Source organism: Arachis duranensis, chromosome 10 (genome assembly GCF_000817695.3).
Source record: "Arachis duranensis cultivar V14167 chromosome 10, aradu.V14167.gnm2.J7QH, whole genome shotgun sequence".
In the NCBI taxonomy this organism is placed as follows: Eukaryota; Viridiplantae; Streptophyta; class Magnoliopsida; order Fabales; family Fabaceae; genus Arachis; species Arachis duranensis.
Window position 1 is genome coordinate 101,843,773 of NC_029781.3, and position 23,636 is coordinate 101,867,408.

Genomic DNA, 23,636 nt, shown 5'->3' on the forward strand with positions numbered 1-23,636 from the left:
AACACTTTATATTATCAGTTGATCAAAATTTAACTAATATTATTTTGCAAAACCTTTATTTCAATTGAAAAGAATGATGAGAAATAAAGTTGTAAAAGGTAGTATCATCATCTTTGGAGCATTGTGGCTCCATTATTATAGTAGTCCTGGGACCTGGCCATCATATCAATTACATACAAATTGCTAAATAACGGTGAAGTTGCATGACATCAATAATATAAATATGCTTTAATTATTAAATAGATTTTGCTACGAACTTATTTAAAACTTATTTGAATTGAAAAAAAAAATTCTATTTTTTTATAAAATTAATTTTAATTTTTTTTACTTCATTTATAAAAAAAAGTTAAAATTAAAATTTTCAAAAAAAATAAATCATTTTTTTGTTTATTCTCAAATAAAAAAATTTAATTTTTAAATAAATTCTAATTCATAGATTTCCAAACTATACGATTATTCTACCCTTTTATACGTCAATTGATCAATGCGCTTGACTGAACCCTGAACCTTTATAAAATTTGATTTTTGTATTCGATTGCTGATGGTAGATTGTACATATTTAATAGTTCTTTAATTAACTTATAATAAGTTGTGTTTATTTGTATGCGTTCAAGAATAATTTGTTTNTATTGAGTGACTATATATATATATAAATTTAATGAATATATTTATTACTATTTTTGTCCAAAAAATATAAAAAATATAGTATAATATTATTGTGTAATTAATAATAATTATTTTATTTTATTTTATTTTTGCACGGAGGACTATTATATTTAATAGAGAGAAACTTTGGAGATTTATTTGTATATTAATTTTTCTTGGGGACTAAAATGTTCGTTTTTTAAATCTTTTGGGACTGATCTGGGTAATTATTCTGCCGGAAAATGAATTGGGAACTGATTTGTTTGCTAGAGTAAAACCTTGGGATTAATCTGGGTATTAATTTTCCTTGGGGAATAAAATGTCCAATTCTAAAATCCTCGAGACTGATTTGGGTAATTACTCTAAAATTTATGTCTCAATAACCAAACAATGGATGTGTGTCACGGTATCTATGTTTTGGGTAGACACATCCACTAACCAAATGGATGCTAAGTGAATAATGAAAACATTGGTGTAATCTACTAGAATGGTGAGCTAGGAGAATTTATGTAATTATGAGAAGTAGAACTAGTTTGTTAACAACTTATTAATTATACTACACATTTATGGGAGAATGGTGAGCTAGGAGAATTTATGTAATTATGAGAAGTACAACTAGTTTATTAACAACTTATTAATTATACTACACATTTATGGGATTCTCTAGAATTTTCATGAACTTATTTGATAAAAGTAAATATCTAGGTATTATGATGGAGAAGTATAGAAATAAAATAAATAATTCAAGTACTATAAATATCTAGGATAATATCTAAAAAAATCTAAGATAATATCTAATACCTATAATGATTTATAATTTATGATCTAGCAACTTGTGAGGTCTATAAATAGGTCATCGTACAATTTATTATAATCAACTAACAAACACATCAAGTCTCATTAGTCTTTGTATTCTCTCATTATTCTATCAATAGTATAATTATCAAATTTCTCTAACTATTCATCTAAACTATTCCTTCATCAAAATTATCTTTGCTATTCTTGCCACAACATTCAAGTCCATAATACCCTATACTAACTTCAAACTATTTCATAAAACTAACAATGGTATCAGAGCCACATTTAGCTATTTACTAGGCATAGAATCTTTCTTCCTATCTATCAACTACACATATCCATCACATTGTAACCCACTCAAATAAATTTCTCCATAACCATGACTATCTCGTATAAATACTCCCGTGCCCTTATTATCAGAAGATAATTATGAGGATTGGCATTCTCAAATAAAAACCTACAAGCACAAGATTTGTGGGAGTTTTTCACAGAGGGTCACCATGCCAGAGAATCAAGCAGCACTTTTCACTGCAGAAAAGAAGAAATTAAAGGAAGATCAAAAAAGAAATTATATTACTGTATGCTTCCTCCAACAAGTTGTGACGAAGACAATCTTTTCAAGGATACAAAGAAAATTGCCAGCTAAGAAAGTATGAAAAAATTTGGAGTAAAATTTCAAAAGCGACATAAAGTGCTGCAATTATAAAAGGTTCGGACATATGGAGAAAGGCTACAGGATGAAGATCAATCATCGCACTAACTTTTTTGAAGCAAAGGAAGGAGAAGAATGTCTCTTCTATGCATCCTCACAAGAAGAATGCAAGAAGAAAGATGTATGATATCTCGAGAGTGACTCTAGTAATCACATGACAGGTGATCAAAGCCTATTTAATGATATCAACAAAACTGTTCGATCAGGCATTAGATATGGAGATGGAACAATCGTGTAGGCAAATGACAAAAGTACAATCAGTGTTAACACCAAGATAAGAACTAAGAATATCCATGACGTTCTGTTAGTTTCTAAACTTGCTCAAAATCTACTTAATATTGGACAAATGATGGAGAAAGGATATTGTTGAGTTTAAAGACCTAATAACAATTGATAGATGATGACTGAATATTATTATTGTGTTAAAAGTCCAATTGTGTGTGATTAGTTTGTTAATTGTTTAGGAAATTAAAGTAATCAAAACTGATCCAATAAATAAGTTAACACAACCAAAGAAGTGACAAGTTAGTGTGCAGAAATTATATATAGATCAAAAGAAGGTATAAGGCCAAACCCAATAAGGTAGAACAACAAGCAAAGACCCAACTGGTGATCCAAACCCATTCATTCTTATGGATGCTAACTAAAGAAATAAAACTTCATTTTCATCTGAACCAAATCGAAGCCAACGAACCATTCTTTCTCTTCTCTTCGTCTCTCTTCTCTCTCACCCATGTGAAGCATTCCAAAAGTATAGCAAGAAAAGGAAACTATGCTTAGGATTCAAATCAAGGATGAAAAAGTAGGTTACCAAAATCAAGAAAGAAGAAGAAAGTCAAAGAAGCTAGGGCTTCAAGCAAAGATTATATCCAAAGGCTACATCAGAGAAATCTTTTCTTCTTTGTGCTTCATTGAAGATTATTAAAGAAACCTCTTCTCTGCATGCACTGAACTGGAAAGATCAAGAAGTTAAAGATTATGGAGCTTTGCTACATATCAACGGTCAAGAAAAAAACTTGGAGCCAAAGCACAAATGAATGGCTCAAATCCTTGAAAAAATTTGAAAAAGGATGAAAGAGAAGATGGTAGGTATGGATGCATGTATGGTTCAATCACTATTGCTACTCTATCTCTCTTCTGCGCCGCTGCTGCTGCTAATATTGGGAGAGAAGAAATCAAAGTTGTTGAAGCTATGTTTCAAACTTTGGAAGCTTTACTCCTCTATTAAAGGGGTAAACGGCCAGAGGTTGATTCAAGGAGTGAGAGTAAAAAGTTTGAGTTTTCATAACTTACAAAGTATATCTTCTTCTCCTTCATGGTTCTTTATTGAATATTCAGCTTTCTCAGTTTATCTTTCTTTGTTTCAATGAAAAAAAGGCATTAATGTGAGGAATTAAGAAAAAGTCACTGAGAGAAAAGACAAAGAGAGTTAGACTTGGAGAAAATTCAAATATTTATTTCAGAAATTCTTTATACATTTTTTGTTTTGTTTTCATGGTCCTGAGAGAATTTTCTTACTAAGTTGGGTGAGCACTTAGCGGTTGAAAATCTAGGGAGTGTACCTAGTCAAATCTAGCTTGGATAGAAGCTGGATTTGTCCCAGATAGAATTGGATTAAATACTAGAAAAATTGGTATTTGTAATTATTAAAAGATAGTGAAAATTCCTCTATTATTGTGAGGGAGACTAGATGTAGGTCATATTGCATATAGTGGCTAAATCAGGATATATGGCTGTGTCACTCTTCTTTCTTTATTCTGATTCTGGTTTTATTCTCTATGAGACAAAATAAAATTGTCTCCTGCTTATACTATCCAGCAAGACGTCACAGAAACTCTGCTCCCATACACTTTTGTTTGGGCTCCTCAATCGACAAGAGGCAAAATAAAAGTGTCTCCTGAGTTCTCAACAAAAGAAGACTTAACAGATTCCTTAAGTTCCATCTAGTTTGAAGTAAAAGCAAACAAAATAAAAAGAGGCATAGATTTAACCCTCCTTCTCTAGGCCACTGATAACTGAAGGGCAATCCAACAACAGACCTCCATTCTTTAATGTCAAAAATTACAACTAATGGAAAGGAAGAATAAATGAATATCTTTATGCAGTCTGTAGATTACAACATTTGGAAGATCATCTTGAATGGACCACAAATTCCAACGAAAACTAATGTTGAAGGAGTTGTCACTCCTAAATAAGAAGCAAAATGGAATGACAAAGACAAGAAGAAGGTGGAGTTAAATGCCAAAGCTATCAACATGCTAAACTACGCCATCAGCTTGTGAAATACCGGAAGGTATCTACATGCAAAACAGCAAAGAAAATCTAGGATTGACAAGGATTGATAAGCTGAAGAAGAAAAAGAGACAAGGATTGACAAGTTGAATAAAGAATATTAAATGTTTGCTATGAAGAAAGGAGAAACCATAGATGATATGTTCAAAAAATTATCTGTCATCATAAATAGCTTGGATGCTATGAGAATAATTCATTTTGAACAGATGCTTGTGAGAAAAATTTTGAGAAGCCTAACCAAAGAGTGAGAAACCAAGGCTACTATCATCTCCGAAAGTAGTAACCTGAACAAAATAACTTATGATAAGCTGAGAGAAAAGTTACTTGCTTATGAAACTACACACATGAAAAATGACACAAAAAAGAAAGGAGTGGCACTGAAATCTTCTGTTGAGTCATTTGAAGATGATTCTAGCAACAGTTTATCAGATGACGAAATTGTATTTTTTACTAGAAAGCTAAGGAGACTAATGAGACAAAAAAGGAGCAGAGGAGGTAGCTTGAAGGAATCAAAGAGAGACATTAGCAAAGTCATCTTCCATCATTGTAAGGAGGCTAGAAATTTCAAGTACGATTGTTCCAAGTTTAAGAGAGAAAACAAGACAAGGAAGGATAAGAAAAAAGGTAATTACACCACCATGGGAAGATTTGAAAAATGACTCTGGAGAAGATGAAAAATCTGACCACAACTCTCAAGCTTGTCTAATGGCTGATCACAATCAAGATGGTGAGGTAACCATTTTGAACCCACTAATGATGAACTCCAACAAATAATTGATGATCTAACTGAAAAAATTAGAAAATTTCTGAATCAATGCTATGAACTTGAATTTGAAAATGATATTTTGAAAGCTGAAAATTCTTACCTTAAAAAATTTGAAAGAAGCCGAAAACTCTGTTAATCTCATTGAAGAAAACAAACGGCTTAAAACTAAAATTAAAAGTCTTAAAGAAAAATAATGTCACTGTCTTTTTGGATAGCATTGAAGAAAATGAAAGGTTGCACAAAGTGATTAAGGGTTTAAATCAAGATATAGCTAAATTTGCTCAAAGTTCCGAAAGCTTAGACAAATTATTAGCTAGTCAAAGACCTCTTTTTGAAAAAGTTGGCTTGGGGTATTGATGAGCGGATAATTTATACGCTTTTTGGCATTGTTTTTACATAGTTTCTAGTATGAATTAGTTAGTTTTTAGTATATTTTTATTAGTTTTTAAATAAAAATCACAATTCTGGATTTTACTTTGAGTTTGTGTGTTTTTCTGTGATTTCAGGTATTTTCTGGCTGAAATTGAGGGACTTGAGCAAAAATCTGATTCAGAGGCTGAAGAAGGACTGCAGATGCTGTTGGATTCTGACCTCCCTGCACTGGAAATGGATTTTCTGGAGATACAGAAACCCAAATGGCACACTCTCAATTACGTTGGAAAGTAGACATCCAGGGCTTTCTAGCAATATATAATAATTCATACTTTGCTCGAGTTTGGATGACGCAAAATGGCGTTCAATGCCAGCTTTCTGCCCTATTCTAGCGTTAAACGCCAGAATCAAGTTGCAAATCAGAGTTAAACGCCAGAAACAAGTTACAACCTGGCGTTTAACTCCAAAAGAAGTCTCTACACATGAAAACTCAATGCTCAGCCCAAGCACACACCATGTGGACCCGGAAGTAGATTTCTGCATCATTTACTTATTTCTGTAACCCTAGCTACTAGTTTAGTATAAAAACTACTGTTAGTGATTTATTTTAGATATTTGATATATCTTTTGATCATCTCTGGACATTTAGAATGGCCAGCCTGGACCATTATCACTTATGTATTTTCAACGGTGGAGTTTCTATACCCTATAGATTAAGGTGTGAAGCTCTGCTGTTTCTCATGAATTAATGCAAAGTACTATTGTTTTTCTATTCAACTCAAGCCTATTTCTTCTCTAAGATATTCATTCGCACACAAGAACATGATGAATGTGATGATTATGTGACGCTCATCACCATTCTCACTTATGAACGCGTGCCTGATAAACACTTCCGTTCAACATGAAAACAAGCTTGAATGCATATCTCTTAGCCTCCTGATTCACGATCAGAGTCTTCGTGGTATAGGCTAGAATTATTGGCGGCCATTCTTGAGATCCGGAAAGTCTAAACCTTGTCTGTGGTATTTCGAGTAGGATCTGGGAAGGGATGGCTGTGACGAACTTCAAACTCGCGAGTGCTGGGCGTAGTGACAGACGCAAAAGGATTACTAGATCCTATTCCAGCATGATCGAGAACTGACAGATGATTAGCTGTGCGGTGACAGCGCAATTGGACCATTTTCACTGAGGGGACGGGATGTAGCCATTGACAACGGTGATGCCCAACATACAACTTGCCATGGAAATGAGTATGAATGGTTGGATGAAGACAGTAGGAAAGCAGAGGTTTAGAAGGAACAAAAGCATCTCCATACGCTTATCTGAAATTCTCACCAATGGATTGCATAAGTATCTCTATCCTATTTTATATTTTATATTTTAATTATCAAATATCCCATAACCATTTGAATCCACCTGACTGAGATTTACAAGGATGACCATAGCTTGCTTCAAGCCGACAATCTCCGTGGGATCGACCCTTACTCACGTAAGGTTTATTACTTGGACGATCCAGTGCACTTGCTGGTTAGTTGTGCGAAGTTGTGAAGAAGAACTAAGATTATGAACGTGCGTATTAAGTTTTTTTAGCTCCGTTACCAAGGAATGAACAATCACAATTTCGTGCACCAAGTTTTTGGCACCGTTGCCGGGGATTGTTTGAGTTTGGACAACTGACGGTTCATCTTGTTGCTCAGATTAGGTAATTTTATTTTAATTTTAATCTTTTTGTTTTTATTATTTTTATTCTCGAAAAAATTTTCAAAAAAAAAAATAAATTATTCTATGGTTTCAGAATTTTTAAGAATGAATTCTAGAGTTTCATGATGATCTGTTGAAGTCTGGCTGGCTGTGAAGCCATGTATAACCTTTTGGACCGAGGTTTCAACTCATCATCACAAGAGCTTTTTGATTCTCATCAATTCAGCTGTTGTATGCCTGGTTTGTATCTTAAAGTTTGGCTGGCCATTGGCCATGTCTAGTGTTTTGGACTGGAACTTTCACTGAAAGTTTGGCTGGCTAGTAAGCCATGTCTAATTCCTGGACCGGAGCTTTAGACTGACATTGCATGATTTTTGGAATTCTCATTAAAAATTTTGAAATCCTTATTTTTCTTTTCTAAATAATTTTCGAAAAATACCAAAAATTTTTATAAAATCATAAAACCAAGAATAATTTTTTATGTTTCTTGTTTGAGTCTAGTGTCAATTTTTAAGTTTGGTGTCAATTGCATGTCTTTATTCTTCTTGCAATTTTCGAAACTCATGCATGGTGTTCTTCATAATCTTCTTTGTTTGATCTTTGCATTTTCATGTTTTGTGTCTTTTCTTGTTTTTCATATACATTTTCAATTTGTTAGTGTCTAAACATTGAAAATTTTTAAGTTTGGTATCTTGCATGTGTGTCTTTTCTTAAAAATTTTCAAAAATAAGTTCTTGGTGTTCATCTTGACATTCGAAGTGTTCTTGGTGTTCATCTTGACAGTCAAAGTGTTCTTGCATGCATCATGTGTTTTGATCTTAAATTTTCATGTTTTGAGTCTTTTTATTGTTTTTCTCTTTCTTCATTAAAAATTCAAAAATAAAAAAATATCTTTCCCTTTTTATCGCATAAATTTTCAAAAATTTGAGTTGAATTTTTCAAAACTTTTTAAAATTTAGTTGTTTCTTATGAGTCAAGTCAAATTTTCAATTTAAAAATCTTATCTTTTTCAATTCCTTTTCAAAAATCAAATCTTTTTCATTTTTCTTTTATAATTCTCGAAAATTTTAAAATGATTTTCAAATTTTTTTTCTTAATTTCATTTCATAATTTCAAAATCTTTGCTAACAATTAATGTGATTGATTCAAAATTTTAAAGTTTGTTACTTGCCTATTAAGAAAGGTTCAATCTTTAAATTTTAGAATCATATCTTTTAGTTTCTTGTTAGTCAAGTAATCAACTTTAATTTTCAAAATCAAATCTTTTTAATTTCCTTTTCAAATCTTTTTCAATTTGATTTTCAATCATATCTTTCAATCATATCTTTTTCAAAACTTAATTTCAAAATCTTTTCTAACTTCTTATCTTTTCAAAATTGATTTTCAAATCTTTTTCAATTAATCTTATCTTTTTGTTTGATTCTTATCTTTTTCAAAACTACCTAACTAATTTTCTCTCTCTAATTTTCGAAAATCACTAATTTTTTTTTCAAAATTTCATTTCATTAACTAATTGTTTTAAATTTCAATTTAATTTTATTCCCCTTCTTAAATTTCGAATTACAACTAATATTTAAAATAAAAACAAAAATATTTTTAATTTATTTTAATTAAATTCGAATTCTTCTCTCTCTCATCTCCTTCTATTTATTTATTCATCTACTAACACTTCTCTTCCACCCAAAATTCGAACCCCATCTTCCTCTCTGTGTTCGAGTTTTTTTCTTCCCTTTCTTTTATTTCTCCTCTTCTCCTACTTACATAAGGAATCTCTATACTGTGACATAGAGGATTCCATATTTTCTTTGTTCTCTTCTTTTTCATATGAGCAGGAACAAGGATAAGAATATTCTTGTTGAAGCTGATCCGGAACCTGAAAGGACTCTGAAGAGGAAGCTAAGGGAAGCTAAAGCACAACTCTCTGGAGAAAACTTGACAGAAATTTTTGAAAAAGAAGGAGACATGGCCGAGAATAATAACAATGGTGGAGATGCAAGGAAGATGCTTGGTGACTTTATTGCATCATCTTCTAACTTCTACGAAAGAAGCATCTCACTTCCTACAATTAGAGCAAACAATTTTGAGCCTAAGCCTCAATTAGTTTCTCTAATGCAGCAGAATTGCAAGTTTCATGGACTTCCAATGGAAGATCCTCATCAGTTTTTAGCTAAATTCTTGCAAATCTGTGACACTGTCAAGACCAATGGAGTTGATCCCGAGGTCTACAGGCTCATGCTTTTCCCTTTAGCTGTAAGAGACAGAGCTAGAACATGGTTGGATTCACAACCTAAGGATAGCCTGGACTCTTAGGATAAGCTGGTCAGTGCTTTCCTGGCCAAATTCTTTCCTCCTCAAAAGATGAGCAAGCTTAGAGTGGAAATCCAAACCTTCAGATAGAAGGAAGGAGAATCCCTCTATGAAGCTTGAGAAAGATATAAGCAACTGATCAAAAGGTGTCCTACTGACATGCTTCCAGAATGGAGCATCATATGTATATTCTATGATGGTCTGTCTGAGTTGTCAAAAATGTCATTGGACCATTCTACAGGAGGATCTCTTCACGTGAAAACCCCTGCAGAAGCTCAGGAACTCATTGAAATGGTTGCAAATAACTAGTTCATGTACACCTCAGAGAGGAATCCTGTGAACAATGGGACGCCTCAGAAGAAGGGAGTTCTTGAAATTGATACTCTGAATGCCATACTGGTTCAGAATAAAATATTAACTCAGCAAGTCAATATAATTTCTCAGAGTCTGAATGGATTGTAAGCTGCATCCAACAGTACTAAAGAAGCATCTTCTGAAGAAGAAGCTTATGATCCTGAGAACCCTGCAATGGTAGAGGTGAATTACATGGGAGAACCCTATGGAAACACCTATAATCCTTCATGGATAAATCATCCAAATTTCTCATGGAAGGACCAACAGAAGCCTCAACAAGGCTTCAACGATAATGGTGGAAGAAATAGGTTTAGCAATAGCAAGCCTTTTCCATCATCTTCTCAGCAACAGACAGAGAATTCTGAACAGAGCCATTCTGGCCTGGCAACCATAGTCTCTGATCTATCTAAGACCACAAAAAGTTTCATGAATGAAACAAGGTCCTCCATTAGAAATTTGGAGGCACAGGTGGGTCAGCTAAGTAAGAAGATTACTGAAACTCCTCCCAGTACTCTCCCAAGCAATACAGAAGAAAATCCTAAGAGAGAGTGCAAGGCCATAACTATGACCAACATGGCCGAACCTAGAGAGAGTGAGGAGGACGTGAGTCCCAGTGAGAAAAGCCTCATGGGACGTCCTCTGGATAGAAAGGAGTTTTCCTTTGAGGAACCAAAGGAATCTGAGGTTCATACAGAGACCCTAGAGATTCCATTGAACCTCCTTCTGCCATTCATGAGCTCGGAAGAATATTCTTCCTCTGAAGAGGATGAAGACACCATTGCAGAGCAAGTTTCTAAGTATCTAGGAGCAATCATGAAGTTGAATGCCAGTTTATTTGGTAATGAAACTTGGGAGGATGAACCCCCTTGTTCACCAATGAACTAAGTGCATTGATGAGGCAGACATTGCCTCAGAAGAAACCGGATTCCGAAAAGTTCTTCTTACCTTGTACCATAGGCACCAGGACCTTTGAGAAGGCTCTGTGTGACCTTGGGTCAGGGATAAACCTCATGCTACTCTCTGTAATGGAGAAACTGGGAATCTTTGAGGTACAACCTGCAAGAATCTCATTAGAGATGGCAGACAAATCCATGAAAAAGGCTTATGGATAGGTAGAGGACGTGTTAGTAAAGGTTGAAGGTCTTTACATCCCTGTTGATTTCATAATCCTAGACACTGGGAAGGATGAGGATGAATCCATCATCCTTGGCAGACCCTTCCTAGCCACAACAAAGGCTGTAATTGATGTTGACAGAGAAGAGTTGATCCTTCAGTTGAATGAAGACTACCTTGTATTTAAGACTCAAGGTTTTCCTTCTATAACCAAGGAGAGGAAGCATGTGAAGCTTCTCTCAGAACAAAGCCAAACAAAACCCGCACATTCAAACTCTAAGTTTGATATTGGGAGGCCACAACCAAACTCTAAGTTTGGTGTTGAGAGGCCCCAACATTGCTCTGATTATCTGTGAGGCTCCATGAGAGCTCACTGTCAAGCTATTGACATTAAAGAAGCGCTTGTTGGGAGGCAACCCAATGTTATTTAATTATATCTATTTATTTTCCATTGCTATTTTATATTTTCTTTAGGTTGATGATCATGTGAAATCACAAAAACAATTGAAAAATCAAAAACAGAATGAAAAATAGCATTAAAAATAGCTCACCCTAGAGGAAGAGCTTACTGGCGTTTAAACGCCAGTAAGAAGCATCAAACTGGCGTTTAACGCCAGAAAGAAGCATCAAGCTGGCATTAAACGCCAGAAACAAGCACCAGACTAGCGTTTAACGCCAGAACAGAGCATGGAATTGGCGTTTAACGCCAAGAATAGGAGAAAAGCTGGCGTTAAACGCTAGAAACAAGCAGCAAGCTGGCGTTTAACGCCAGACATGCATTCTAAGGGCGTTTTGCACGCCTAATTGGAGTAGGGATGCTAATCACCTTATTACCTCTTCCCCATAAACCCCACCTACCTCCAATTTCAAATTCTTTTCCCTCCCAAACCCAACCCTAATGGCCGAAAACTAACCTCCCTCCCACCCCTATATAAACCCCTCAACACTACTCCATTTTCACACATTACAACTACTACTTCTCCCCCTTGGCCGAATACACTCTCTAACTCCATCTCCTCCATTTTCTTCTTCTACTACTACTTTTTTTCTTCTTTTGCTCGAGGACGAGCAAACCTTTTAAGTTTGGTGTGGTAAAAGCATTGCTTTTTATTTTCCATAACCATCAATGGCACCTAAGGCCAGAGAAACCTCAAGAAAGAGGAAAGGGAAGGCAATTGCTTCCACCTCTGAGTCATGGGAGATGGAGAGATTCATCTCAAAGGTCCATCAAGACCACTTCTATGAAGTTGTGGCTAAGAAAAAGGTGATCCCTGAGGTCCTTTTTAAGCTCAAAAAGAGTGAGTATCCGGAGATCCGACAAGAGATTAGAAGAAGAGGATGGGAAGTTCTCTCTAATCCTATTCAACAAGTCGGAATCTTAATGGTTCAAGAGTTATATGCAAACGCATGGATCACTAGGAACCATGATCAAAGTATAAACCCAAACCCAAAGAATTGGCTTACAATGGTTTGGGGGAAATACTTAGATTTCAGTCCGGAAAATGTAAGGTTGGCGTTCAACTTGCCAAAGATGCAAGAAAATGCACGCCCTTACACTAGAAGGGTCAACTTTGATCAAAGGTTAGACCATGTCCTCATGGACATATGTGTGGAAGGAGCTCAATGGAAAGTTGACTCAAGAGGCAAGCCGGTTCAATTGAGAAGACCGGACCTTAAGCCTGTGGCTAGAGGATGGTTGGAGTTCATCCAACGCTCTATCATTCCTACTAGCAACCGATCCGAAGTAACTGTGGATCGGGCCATCATGATCCATAGTATCATGATTGGGGAGGAAGTGGAAGTTCATGAGATTATACCTCAAGAACTCTACAAGCTGGCTGACAAGTCCTCCACTTTGGCAAGGTTAGCCTTTCCTCACCTCATTTGCCACCTCTGCAATTCGACTGGGATTGACATAGAGGGAGATATTCTCATTGATGAGGACAAGCCCATTACTAAGAAAAGGATGGAGCAAACAAGAGATCATGGACCTCAACAAGAGCATGAGGAAATTTCTCATCATGAAATCTCTGAGTTGCCTCAAGGGATGCACTTTCCTCCACAAAACTATTGGGAGCAAATTAACACCTCCCTAGGAGAATTAAGTTCCAACATGGGACAACTAAGGATGGAGCACCAAGAGCACTCCATCATTCTCCATGAGATTAGAGAAGATCAAAGAGCTATGAGGGAGGAACAACAAAGACAAGGAAGAGACATAGAGGAGCTCAAGAACACCATTGGTTCTTCAAGAGGAAGAAGACGCCACCCTCACTAAGGTGGACCCGTTCCTTAATCTCTTTGTCTATCTATTTTTTCTCTGTTTTTCGTCTACTATGCTTTATGTTTATTTATATTTGTGTCTTATTACATGATCACTAGTGTCTAAGTGTCTATGTCTTAAAGCTATGAATGTCCTATGAATCCATCACCTTTCTTAAATGAAAAATGTCTTTAATCACAAAAGAACAAGAAGTACATGATTTCGAATTCATCCTTGAAACTAGTTTAATTATTTTGATGTGGTGACAATACTTTTTGTTTTCTGAATGAATGCTTGAACAATGCATATGTCTTTTGAATTTGTTGTTTATGAATGTTAAAATTGTTGGTTCTTGAAAGAACGATGAAAAAGGAGAAATGTTATCTGATGATCTGAAAAATAAAAAAACTGATTCTTGAAGCAAGAAAAAGCAGTGAATAGAGAAAAGCTTGCGAAAAAAAAGAAAAAAATTGCAAAAATAAAAGAAAAAGAAAGCAAGCAGAAAAAGCCAAAAGCTCTTTAAACCAAAAGGCAAGAGCAAAAAAAGCCAATAGCGCTTAAAACCAAAAGGAAATGGTAAAAAGGGATCCAAGGCTTTGAGCATCAGTGGATAGGAGGGCCCAAAGGAATAGAATCCTGGCCTAAGCGGCTAAACCAAGCTATCCCTAACCATGTGCTTGTGGTGTGAAGGTGTCAAGTGAAAACTTGAGACTGAGCGGTTAAAGTCGAGGTCCAAAGCAAAAAAAAAGAGTGTGCTTAAGAACCCTGGACACCTTTAATTGGGGACTTTAGCAAAGCTGAGTCACAATCTGAAAAGGTTCACCCAGTTATGTGTCTGTGGCATTTATGTATCCGGTGGTAATACTGGAAAACAAAGTGCTTAGGGCCACGGCCAAGACTCATAAAGTAGATGTGTTCAAGAATCTACATACTGAACTAGGAGAATCAATAACACTATCTGAATTCTAAGTTCTTATAGATGCCAATCATTCTGAACTTCAAAGGATAAAGTGAGATGCCAAAACTGTTCAGAGGCAAAAAGCTACTAGTCCCGCTTATCTGATTGGAGCTAAGTTTCATTGATATTTTAGAATTTATAGTATATTCTCTTCTTTTTATCCTATTTGATTTTCAGTTGCTTGGGGAGAAACAACAATTTAAGTTTGGTGTTGTGATGAGCGGATAATTCATACACTTTTTGGCATTGTTTTTACATAGTTTCTAGTATGAATTAGTTAGTTTTTAGTATATTTTTATTAGTTTTTAAATAAAAATCACAATTCTGGACTTTACTATGAGTTTGTATATTTTTCTGTGATTTCAGGTATTTTCTGGCTGAGTAAGGGTCGATCCCACGGAGATTGTAGGCTTGAAGCAAGCTATGGTCATCTTGTAAATCTCAATCAGGCGGATTCAAATGGTTATGAGGTTTTGATAATAAAAAACATAAATAAAATATAAAATAAAATAAAGTTACTTATGTAATTCATTAGTGAGAATTTCAGATAAGCGTCTGGAGATGCTTTGTTGCTTCTGAACTTCTGCTTTCCTACTGCCTTCTTCCAACCATGCGTTACCTCCTTCCATGGCAAGCTGTAAGATCCTCTCGGATGAAAACAAATCCATATGCGCTGTCACTGCACGACTAATCATCTGTCGGTCCCCGCTAGCGTCGGAATAGGACCATTGTTCTTTTGCACACTGTCACTACGCCTAACATTCGCAGATTTGAACCTCGTCACAGTCATCCCTTCCCAGATCCCACTCGGAATACCACAGACAAGGTTTAGACTTTTCGGATCCCAGGAATGCTGCCAATGATTCTAGCCTATACCACGAAGGTTCTAATCTCAGATTCAGATGCTCTGTTCTCAGGAGAGACAATATGAATCACAGATTAGAGGCCCAAGAGAATATACTCCGGCTGTCGTCCAATGACTACGTTGAACATCATGTAGACCGCTTTGTGGTTGTCAGGCACGCGATCTTGGCTAAGCGAGTAACGAAGATTGGGTAATTGTCACGGGTCACCCCTTCATTCTGACTTAACTGAATTAAGAACAAGAGTATATCTTGGAGAAGAAGTAGGTGTGAATTGAAGGAAAAACAATAGTACTTGCATTAATTCATGAAGAACAGCAGAGCTCCATACCTTAATCTATGGGGTGTAGAAACTCCACCGTAGAAAATACATAAGTGAAAAGAGGTCTAGGCATGGCCGTGAGGCCAGCCTCCAAACATGTACAATATCAAAATAGGAACTTTTGTTTGAAAATTCCAAAAGAAAAAACTCTCGATAATCAATAAATCTCTAAAAGTAGTTTTTATACTAAACTAATAACTAGGGTTTACAGAAAATGAGTAACTAAGTGCAGATAATGCAGAAATCCACTTTCGGGGCCCACTTGGTGTGTGCTTGGGCTGAGCATTGAAGCTTTTTCGTGCTTAGGCTGTTCCTGGAGTTAAACGCAAGCTTTGGTTCCAGTTTGGGTGTTTAACTCCAATTCTGGTGCCAGTTTGGGCGTTTTACGCCAAGAAGTTTTAGGCTAACTTTGGACGCCAGTTTGAGCCATCAAAACTCGAGTAAAGTATGAACTATTATATATTTCTAGAAATCCCATGATGTCTACTTTCTAATGCAATTGAGAGCGCACCAATTGGGTTTTCGTAGCTCGAGAAAATACACTTTGAGTTCAGGGAGGTCAGAATCCAACAACATCTGCAGTCCTTTTTCAGTCTCTAAATCAGATTTTTGCTCAAGTCCCTCAATTTCAGCCAGAAAATACCTGAAATCACAGAAAAACACACAAACTCATAGTAAAGTCCAGAAATGTGATTTTTGAATAAAAACTAATATAAATATAATAAAAATTAACTAAATCATACTAAAAACTATGTAAAAATAATGCCAAAAAGGGTATAAATTATCCGCTCATCACAACACCAAACTTAAATTGTTGCTTGTCCCCAAGCAAATAAAATCAAAATAGGATAAAAAAAGGAGAATATGCAATGAATCTCAAAAATATCAATGAAGATTAGTCTCAATTAGATGAGCGGGACTTGTAGCTTTCTGCTTCTGAACAGTTTTGGCATCTCACTTTATCCTTTGAAGTTCAGAATGATTGGCATCTATAGGAACTCAGAATTTAGATAGTGTTATTGATTCTCCTAGTTCAGTATGTTGATTCTTGAACACAGCTACTTTATGAGTCTTGGCCGTGTCCCTAAGCATTTTGTTTTCCAGTATTACCACCGGATACATAAATGCCATAGACACATAACTGGGTGAACCTTTTCAGATTGTGACTCAGCTTTGCTAGAGTCCCCAGTTAGAGGTGCCCAGGGTTCTTAAGCACACTCTTTTTGCTTTGGATCACGACTTTAACCGCTCATTCTCAAGCTTTTCACTTGACACCTTCACGCCACAAGCACATGGTTAGGGACAGCTTGGTTTAGCCGCTTAGGCCAAGATTTTATTCCTTTGGGCCCTCCTATCCACTGATGCTCAAAGCCTTGGATCCTTTTTACCCTTGCCTTTTGGTTTAAAGGGTTACTGGCTTTTTGCTCTTGCCTTTTGGTTTAAAGAGCTATTATTTTTTCTGCTTGTTTTTTCTTTTATTTTTTTCACCATTTTTTTTCCGCAAGCTTTGTTTTTCACCGCTTTTTCTTGCTTCAAGAATCAATTTTATGATTTTTCAGGTTATCAATAATATTTCTCCTTTTTCATTATTCTTTCAAGAGCCAATAATTTTAACATTCATGAACAACAATATAAAAAATATGCACTGTTCAAGCATTCATTCAGAAAACAAAAAGTATTGCCACCACATCAAAATAACTAAGCTAACTTCAAGATAAAATTTCAAACCATGCACTTCTTGTTCTTTTTCAATTAAAAACATTTTTCATTTAAGAAAGGTGATAGATTTATAGGACATTCATAGCTTAAAGACATAGACACTAGACACTATGATCATGTAATAAAGACACAAACATAAGTAAAACATAAAGCATAGGAAATGAAAAACAAAAAATTAAAAACAAGGGAATTAAAGAACGGGTCCACCTTAGTGATGGCGGCTAGTTGTTCCTCTTGAAGATCTTATGGAGTGCTTTAGCTCTTCAATGTCTCTTCCTTGCCTTTGTTGCTCCTCCCTCATGGCTTTTTGGTCTTCTCTAATTTCATGGAGGAAGATGGAGTGCTCTTGATGCTCCATCCTTAGTTGTCCGATGTTGGAACTCAATTCTCCTAAGGAGGTGTTGATTTGCTCCCGATAGTTTTGTGGAGGAAAGTGCATCCCTTGAGGTATCTCAGGGATTTCATGATGAGAAATTTTCTTATGCTCTTCTTGAGGTCCATGAGTGGGCTCTTTTGTTTGCTCCATCCTTTTCTTAGTGATGGGTTTGTCCTCTTCAATGAGGGTGTCTTCCTCTATAACAATTCCAGCTGAATTGCAGAGGTGACAAATGAGATGAGGGAAGGCTAACCTTGCCAAAGTAGAGGACTTGTCCGCCACATTGTAGAGTTCTAGGGATATTATCTCATGAACTTCTACTTCCTCTCCATTCATGATACTATGGATCATGATGGCCCGGTCTATTGTAACTTCAGACCGGTTGCTAGTAGGAATGATAAAGCGTTGGATGAACTCCAACCATCCCCTAGCCACGGGCTTGAGGTCAAGCCTTCTTAGTTGAACCGGCTTGCCTCTTGAGTCTCTCTTCCATTGAGCGCCTTCCACACAAATGTCCCTAAGGACTTGGTCCAACCTTTGATCAAAGTTGACCCTTCTAGTGAAAGGGTGAGGGTCTCCTTGCATCATTGGCAAGTTAAATGCTAACCTCACATTTTCCGGACTAAAATCCAAGTATTTCCCCCGAACCATAGTGAGCTAATTCTTTGGGTTCGGGTTCACACCTTGGTCATGGTTCTTAGTGATTCATGCATTAGCATAGAACTCTTGAACCATTAAGATCCCGACTTGTTAAATGGGGTTGGTGAGAATTTTCCAACCTCTTCTTCGAACTTCATGTCGGATCTCCGGATATTCACTCTTTTTGAGCTTGAAGGGGACCTCGGGAATCACATTTTTCTTGGCCACAACTTCATAGAAGTGTCTTGATGCACTTTCGAGATGAATCTCTCCATCTCCCATGACTCAGAGGTGGAAGCAACTTTCTTCCCTTTCCTCTTTCTAGAGGTTTCTCCGGCCTTTGGTGCCATTAGTGGTTATGGAAAACAAAAAAAAAAAGCAGAGCTTTTTCCACACCAAACTTAAAAGGTTTGCTCGTCCTCGAGCAAAAGAAGAAAGAAATGAGTAGAAGAAGAAGAAATGGAGGAGATGGAGAGGGTGAGTGGTTCGGCCAAGGGGGTAGTAGTGTGTATGTTGTGTGAAAATGAAGGTGGTAAGGAGGGGTATTTATAGGGAAAGGGAGAGAGGGTAGCCGTGTATGAGGGGTTGGGTTTGGGAGGGAAATGGTTTGAATTTGAATGGTGAGGTAGGTGGGGATCCTGTGGGGTCCACAAATCCTGAGGTGTCAAGGAAATTGAGTCCCTGCACCATTCTAGCGTTTAAACGCCCATTGTGTGCCAAATCTGGCGTTTAACGCCAGCTCTGCTACCTTTCCTGGCGTTAAACCACTACAAGAAAAAGCAATATTTGTAAAAAAAAAAATTGTTACAAAAAATCGAAATTTTGAAACAGAAGGATTTTGTAACAAAAAGAGGGGCCGTTGCAGTATGTCCCGTTACAAAAAGTTTTTGTAACAAAAAATGGAACTGTTACAATTCAAAATGATATTTTGTAACAAATTTTGATCTTCAAGGTATTTTTGGTGACAATCTATTTTTTCCTATCATAAAATTTTGTTACAAAATGTAACTTATTTTTGTAACGGTTTTTTTTCTTTAGTTACAAAAGCAAAATAATTATTTTATAACCATTTTTTTAATACAAATTGCATGCATAATTTACTAAATTATTTTTTAAATTAACTAATCTATTAACTATTTTAATAAGCAAGTCTACATTTATATAATATGCAAAAACATAAATAATTCAAACATGCCTCATTTAGCTAAAATTGTTTTAAAACAAAATAACCTTAGTGAATACATTGATTAGTTCTATAAGTTATATGTCTTGCATAAGTTCAACAAAAGTTAAAAGTTCTAACATAGATTAATGTCTCTATAAATCAAAATATTCTTGAGCCCTCAAGGTAGCATGTGGTCACCATTTCAGCACTCTTGTAAATAAAAAAAAAAACGAAACAAAAAATTAGAAACAAGACATAACACTAATTATAATTTTTTCTATTAAGTTTTATCCAAAATGTTTAGAAAAATTTTGGTAGAACCTCCCCTAAAACTTGGATATTTTCACCGTCTACGGTTCCAATAAAAACAACCAATTCACAACTTATTTCTCAGCCAATACACAACCAAATTTATCAAACCAAATAATAGGACATTTGTCATTTCTCAACCATGACACAAGTCAAATGTCATAAATAGATCCTTATACTTTTATAAAAATTCGGACATGATCTCTTCTGAAAATAAGACTTAACCACCCTTACGGGTCCCAACCAAATAATTTACCAAACTCTTTTCAACCTATCCAGTATCAAATCAATTCAGAATCAAACAAATTCTAACATTGAATCAGCCATATAACGCTAAGATTGATCTTTAATTTTATGAACTCATAACTGTTACTAAGACATTCTTAACACTCTATCTTCTTTTCTGTTTTTAATATAGCAAATAAACTCAGAATTGCGCAAACTTTATGTCCATACGTTCATCTTGAAATAATCTTTCTAACAAACTAAAGATTATAATTTTCTGATTTCTCTAGTCTTAGAAATAGAAGAAAAACCGTGACTGCTCTGCAGTGCATAAAACCAGAAAATAGCAACATGTTATATTCAAAATTCAGTATAAAATCCAAGTTAAATCTAATAACCTTAAAAATTAATATGGTTCAACTTCACTTAACCAGGTTTCTTTCTCAATTGGTTCTGGGTTAATACCATTTTTAATGAAGAAGTTACATAACCTAGAAGTTAAGTAAAAATGAGTCAGAATCTCTTTTAGAAGCAAACAAGCTTAGTACCTTTCAATTTGAATAACTTTTATTACAAAACTCCAATTAAGCTAAATTTTGGTTTGAAAACTCCTAGCTCATCCAGAAACAAGTGTGTCTTGGTTGCAATCCAATTTTCGTTCAATTCTAAGAGTTACAAGTATTGGAAGTTGATGCATAGCTTGCTGAAATCTGTTTCTTTCCAACTTTGACCACCAATATTCAAAAATTCACAACTCCCAATCCTTAACTCCTAAAATTCTGAAATTTTAGAGAAACAAACCAAGTTAATCAAATTTTATAAAAAAATTGGTTTTACTCCAAAACTCAGCTCGTAGAAATTGCAGCAAGACAAACAAGTTGCTGCCCTGTTTGACCTTTTCTGCTGCAGGACAGATTTAACAACCTAACTTTAAAATTTTTTCATAAATTGTATATTTAACAAAAAGGTCTCAAATTTTTCAGTTTAGTTTCTTATATTTCCAAGGTTAACCCAGACTTGGTCTCATGCAATTCCGATCATTACATAATTAGTTATAGCTTTTCAAAGTTTCTAACTCCATTTGAAAGTAATGCAGAAAATCAGATTTTACTATTCAACTTTGAAAAATCATAACTAACTCTCTAGTTAATACGAAATCTTCAAAATTGAATATTAATAACTATACTTGTTGTAGTTCACTTATCTTTTAGTCTCATACTATTCCAATCTCTATTAAGTTGCTGGTGCACTTTCAAAGTTGCCGTTTTATATTAAAACTCTGATTTTCAACATAAAGTTTAGCATTTCAAGTTTAACTTTCAATATTTCTCAAAATCAATTTCAAAACAATCACCAACCAATTCTACCACTATCCCAACATATTTAATAACCAGCCCAACAATAATCAACCAATACAATCCATCAAGATTCAGCATTCAATCACTCATCAACAATTCGTAATTCACACGCAATCAATCAATTTCACAAAAACCACAAGCTCAATCACATTTCCAGCCACAATTCAATATCCACATAACCAATCAATTACTCATAAAAATTAAACCTATTTGCAATCATTCAATAAACTTTATGGGTATTCTAAAATTAAAGTCATTTAAGTTAAACCCCCTACCTCTATGTCGCCTTAATAATGAACTCGACAACAGCAGTAGGATTTCCGATGACTCTTCACTCTCCTAGCAGTAACAGTGGTAGTGACATTAGAACTAGAATGGCAACCCTGACAGCCTTCTCCGACAGCAACAATAATAATTCGAAATTTCGGTAACTGACAAAGAATAGAATGGAGACAAGGTAGCAGAAATAAGATGACCATAAAGTAAAAGTGGAAGTAGAACAAGTTAAAGGAGTGAAGGACCTAAACCGAAATAGAGTCTGCAACAACACCTCCATCACTGGCCCCAACGGCAGTAACGTATAGCTCCAGTAGCAACCACCATGGCATCGTGGCTTCAGCAGTGGTTTCCGATGGCAACAGCGGCGTGCAGATCGACGGGAACCTCTGTCTCCAGCAACGGAAGCAGCGATACGAGCCCCTATTTTCCCCGTCACGTCTCTCTTCACTGCGAACTCCTATCTCTCTCTTCGGGCTCGTCGGCGTTGGCAGAGGTGGCGGCAACAAACCCTAGCAGTAGCAGCGACGGATCGGTCGCGATGGAGGTAGCAGCGCAGACAACATCTCCTTTTCTCTCTCGAACGCGGGCTCTCTTTCTCTCGTGCGATAACGACGGTGACGGTGGCAAGGATACCCACCAGCACCATCTCCCTCTTCTCCTCTTCCCTCTGCGTCCCGTTCTCCCTCAATCTCTCATCCTCTGTTTCTCTAGTTCTCTCAAAAACTCCCTTTCCTTCCTTCTCCGTTTTTCCCCTTTCTTTTTGAAAGCAATTATAAAATTTGCACAAAAATATTAATTAATTAAACTCTAAATATTAATAAAACTAATTTAATTACTCTTAATAGATTAGTTTATAAAATAAGAAGTTTAAGTTAATAATAAGTCATAACTTTTTTATGATAAAAGTTACTTAAATTAAGCTATACAATTCTCTTTTATTTTTTAATTACTAAAATTATGCAAAATATTCAATTATAATAAAATTACTTAAGAATCTTAATTGATTTATAATAAAATTATCTCCGAATCTATTTAATTATTTCTAATAAAATAATTTCTAAAATTATAAAGTTTAAACTTAATAAGTTAAAATCACAATTTATTTATATTTAGATTTTCAAAAATGCAGGATGTTATAAAATAAAATTATTTTGAAAAAAATATATACATAATTTTTTTTACTCTTAAAGTGTTTAACATTTTGAAAAAAAATTGTTATAAAATATATTTATATTTTGTGACAAATAATTAACTTGTTACAAACAATATTAAATTTTGTGACAAATTAATTTTTTGTTACAAAACAATTGGAGTTTTTGAAAAAAAAAAGCAAAATTTGTTACAAAATATTTTGAATTTTTGCAACTTATTTTTTTTTATACAAAATATTACAATATTTTGTAACAAAATACCATCTCGTTACAAAAACTAACATAATTTGTTACAAAATAAAACAGGTTGTTACAAAATATTATCATGTTTTGCAAAAATTTGTAATGTTGTTACAAAATATTATTCTTTTGTAACAATCACATATTATTATTACAAAATACTATTTTTTGTAACAATTTTAAATTTGATACAAATTTTTTGTTAGAAATGTTCCATTTTTTTGTAGTGAACGCCACTCTGCTGCCCATTTCTGGCGTTAAACGCCAGCCAGATGCCCATATATGGCGTTAACCAGATGCCAGACAGCTCATTCTGGCGTTAAACGCCCAGAGTGCTGCCCATTCTGGCGTTTAACACCCAGAATGCTGCCAGGCTGGGCGTTAAACGCCCATTCTGCTATCCTTACTGGCGTTTAAACACCAGTAAGTCTGTCCTCCTGGGTGTGCTATTTTTGATACTATTTTTTATTCTGTTTTTGATTTTTCAGTTGTTTTTGTGACTTCACATGATCATCTATCTAAAGAAAACATAAAATAGCAATGAAAAATAAATAAAAATAATTAAATAACATTGGGTTGCCTCCCAATAAGCGCTTTTTTAATGTCAATAGCTTGACAGTGAGCTCTTAGAGAGCCTCACAGAGATTCAAAGCTTAGTGATGGCCTCCCAACACCAAACTTAGAAGTTGAGTGTAGGGGCTTTGTTTGA

At 35.2% G+C, this 23,636-nt stretch overlaps 1 protein-coding gene across 4 annotated transcripts in view; it reads right to left on the reverse strand.

Annotated features, from left to right (window-relative positions):
* LOC107471453 (calcium-transporting ATPase 8, plasma membrane-type) overlaps positions 1 to 23,636 on the reverse strand; it is a 101,400-nt gene that overhangs the window by 18,508 nt on the left and 59,256 nt on the right. The gene's annotated exons all lie outside the window — the stretch shown is intronic.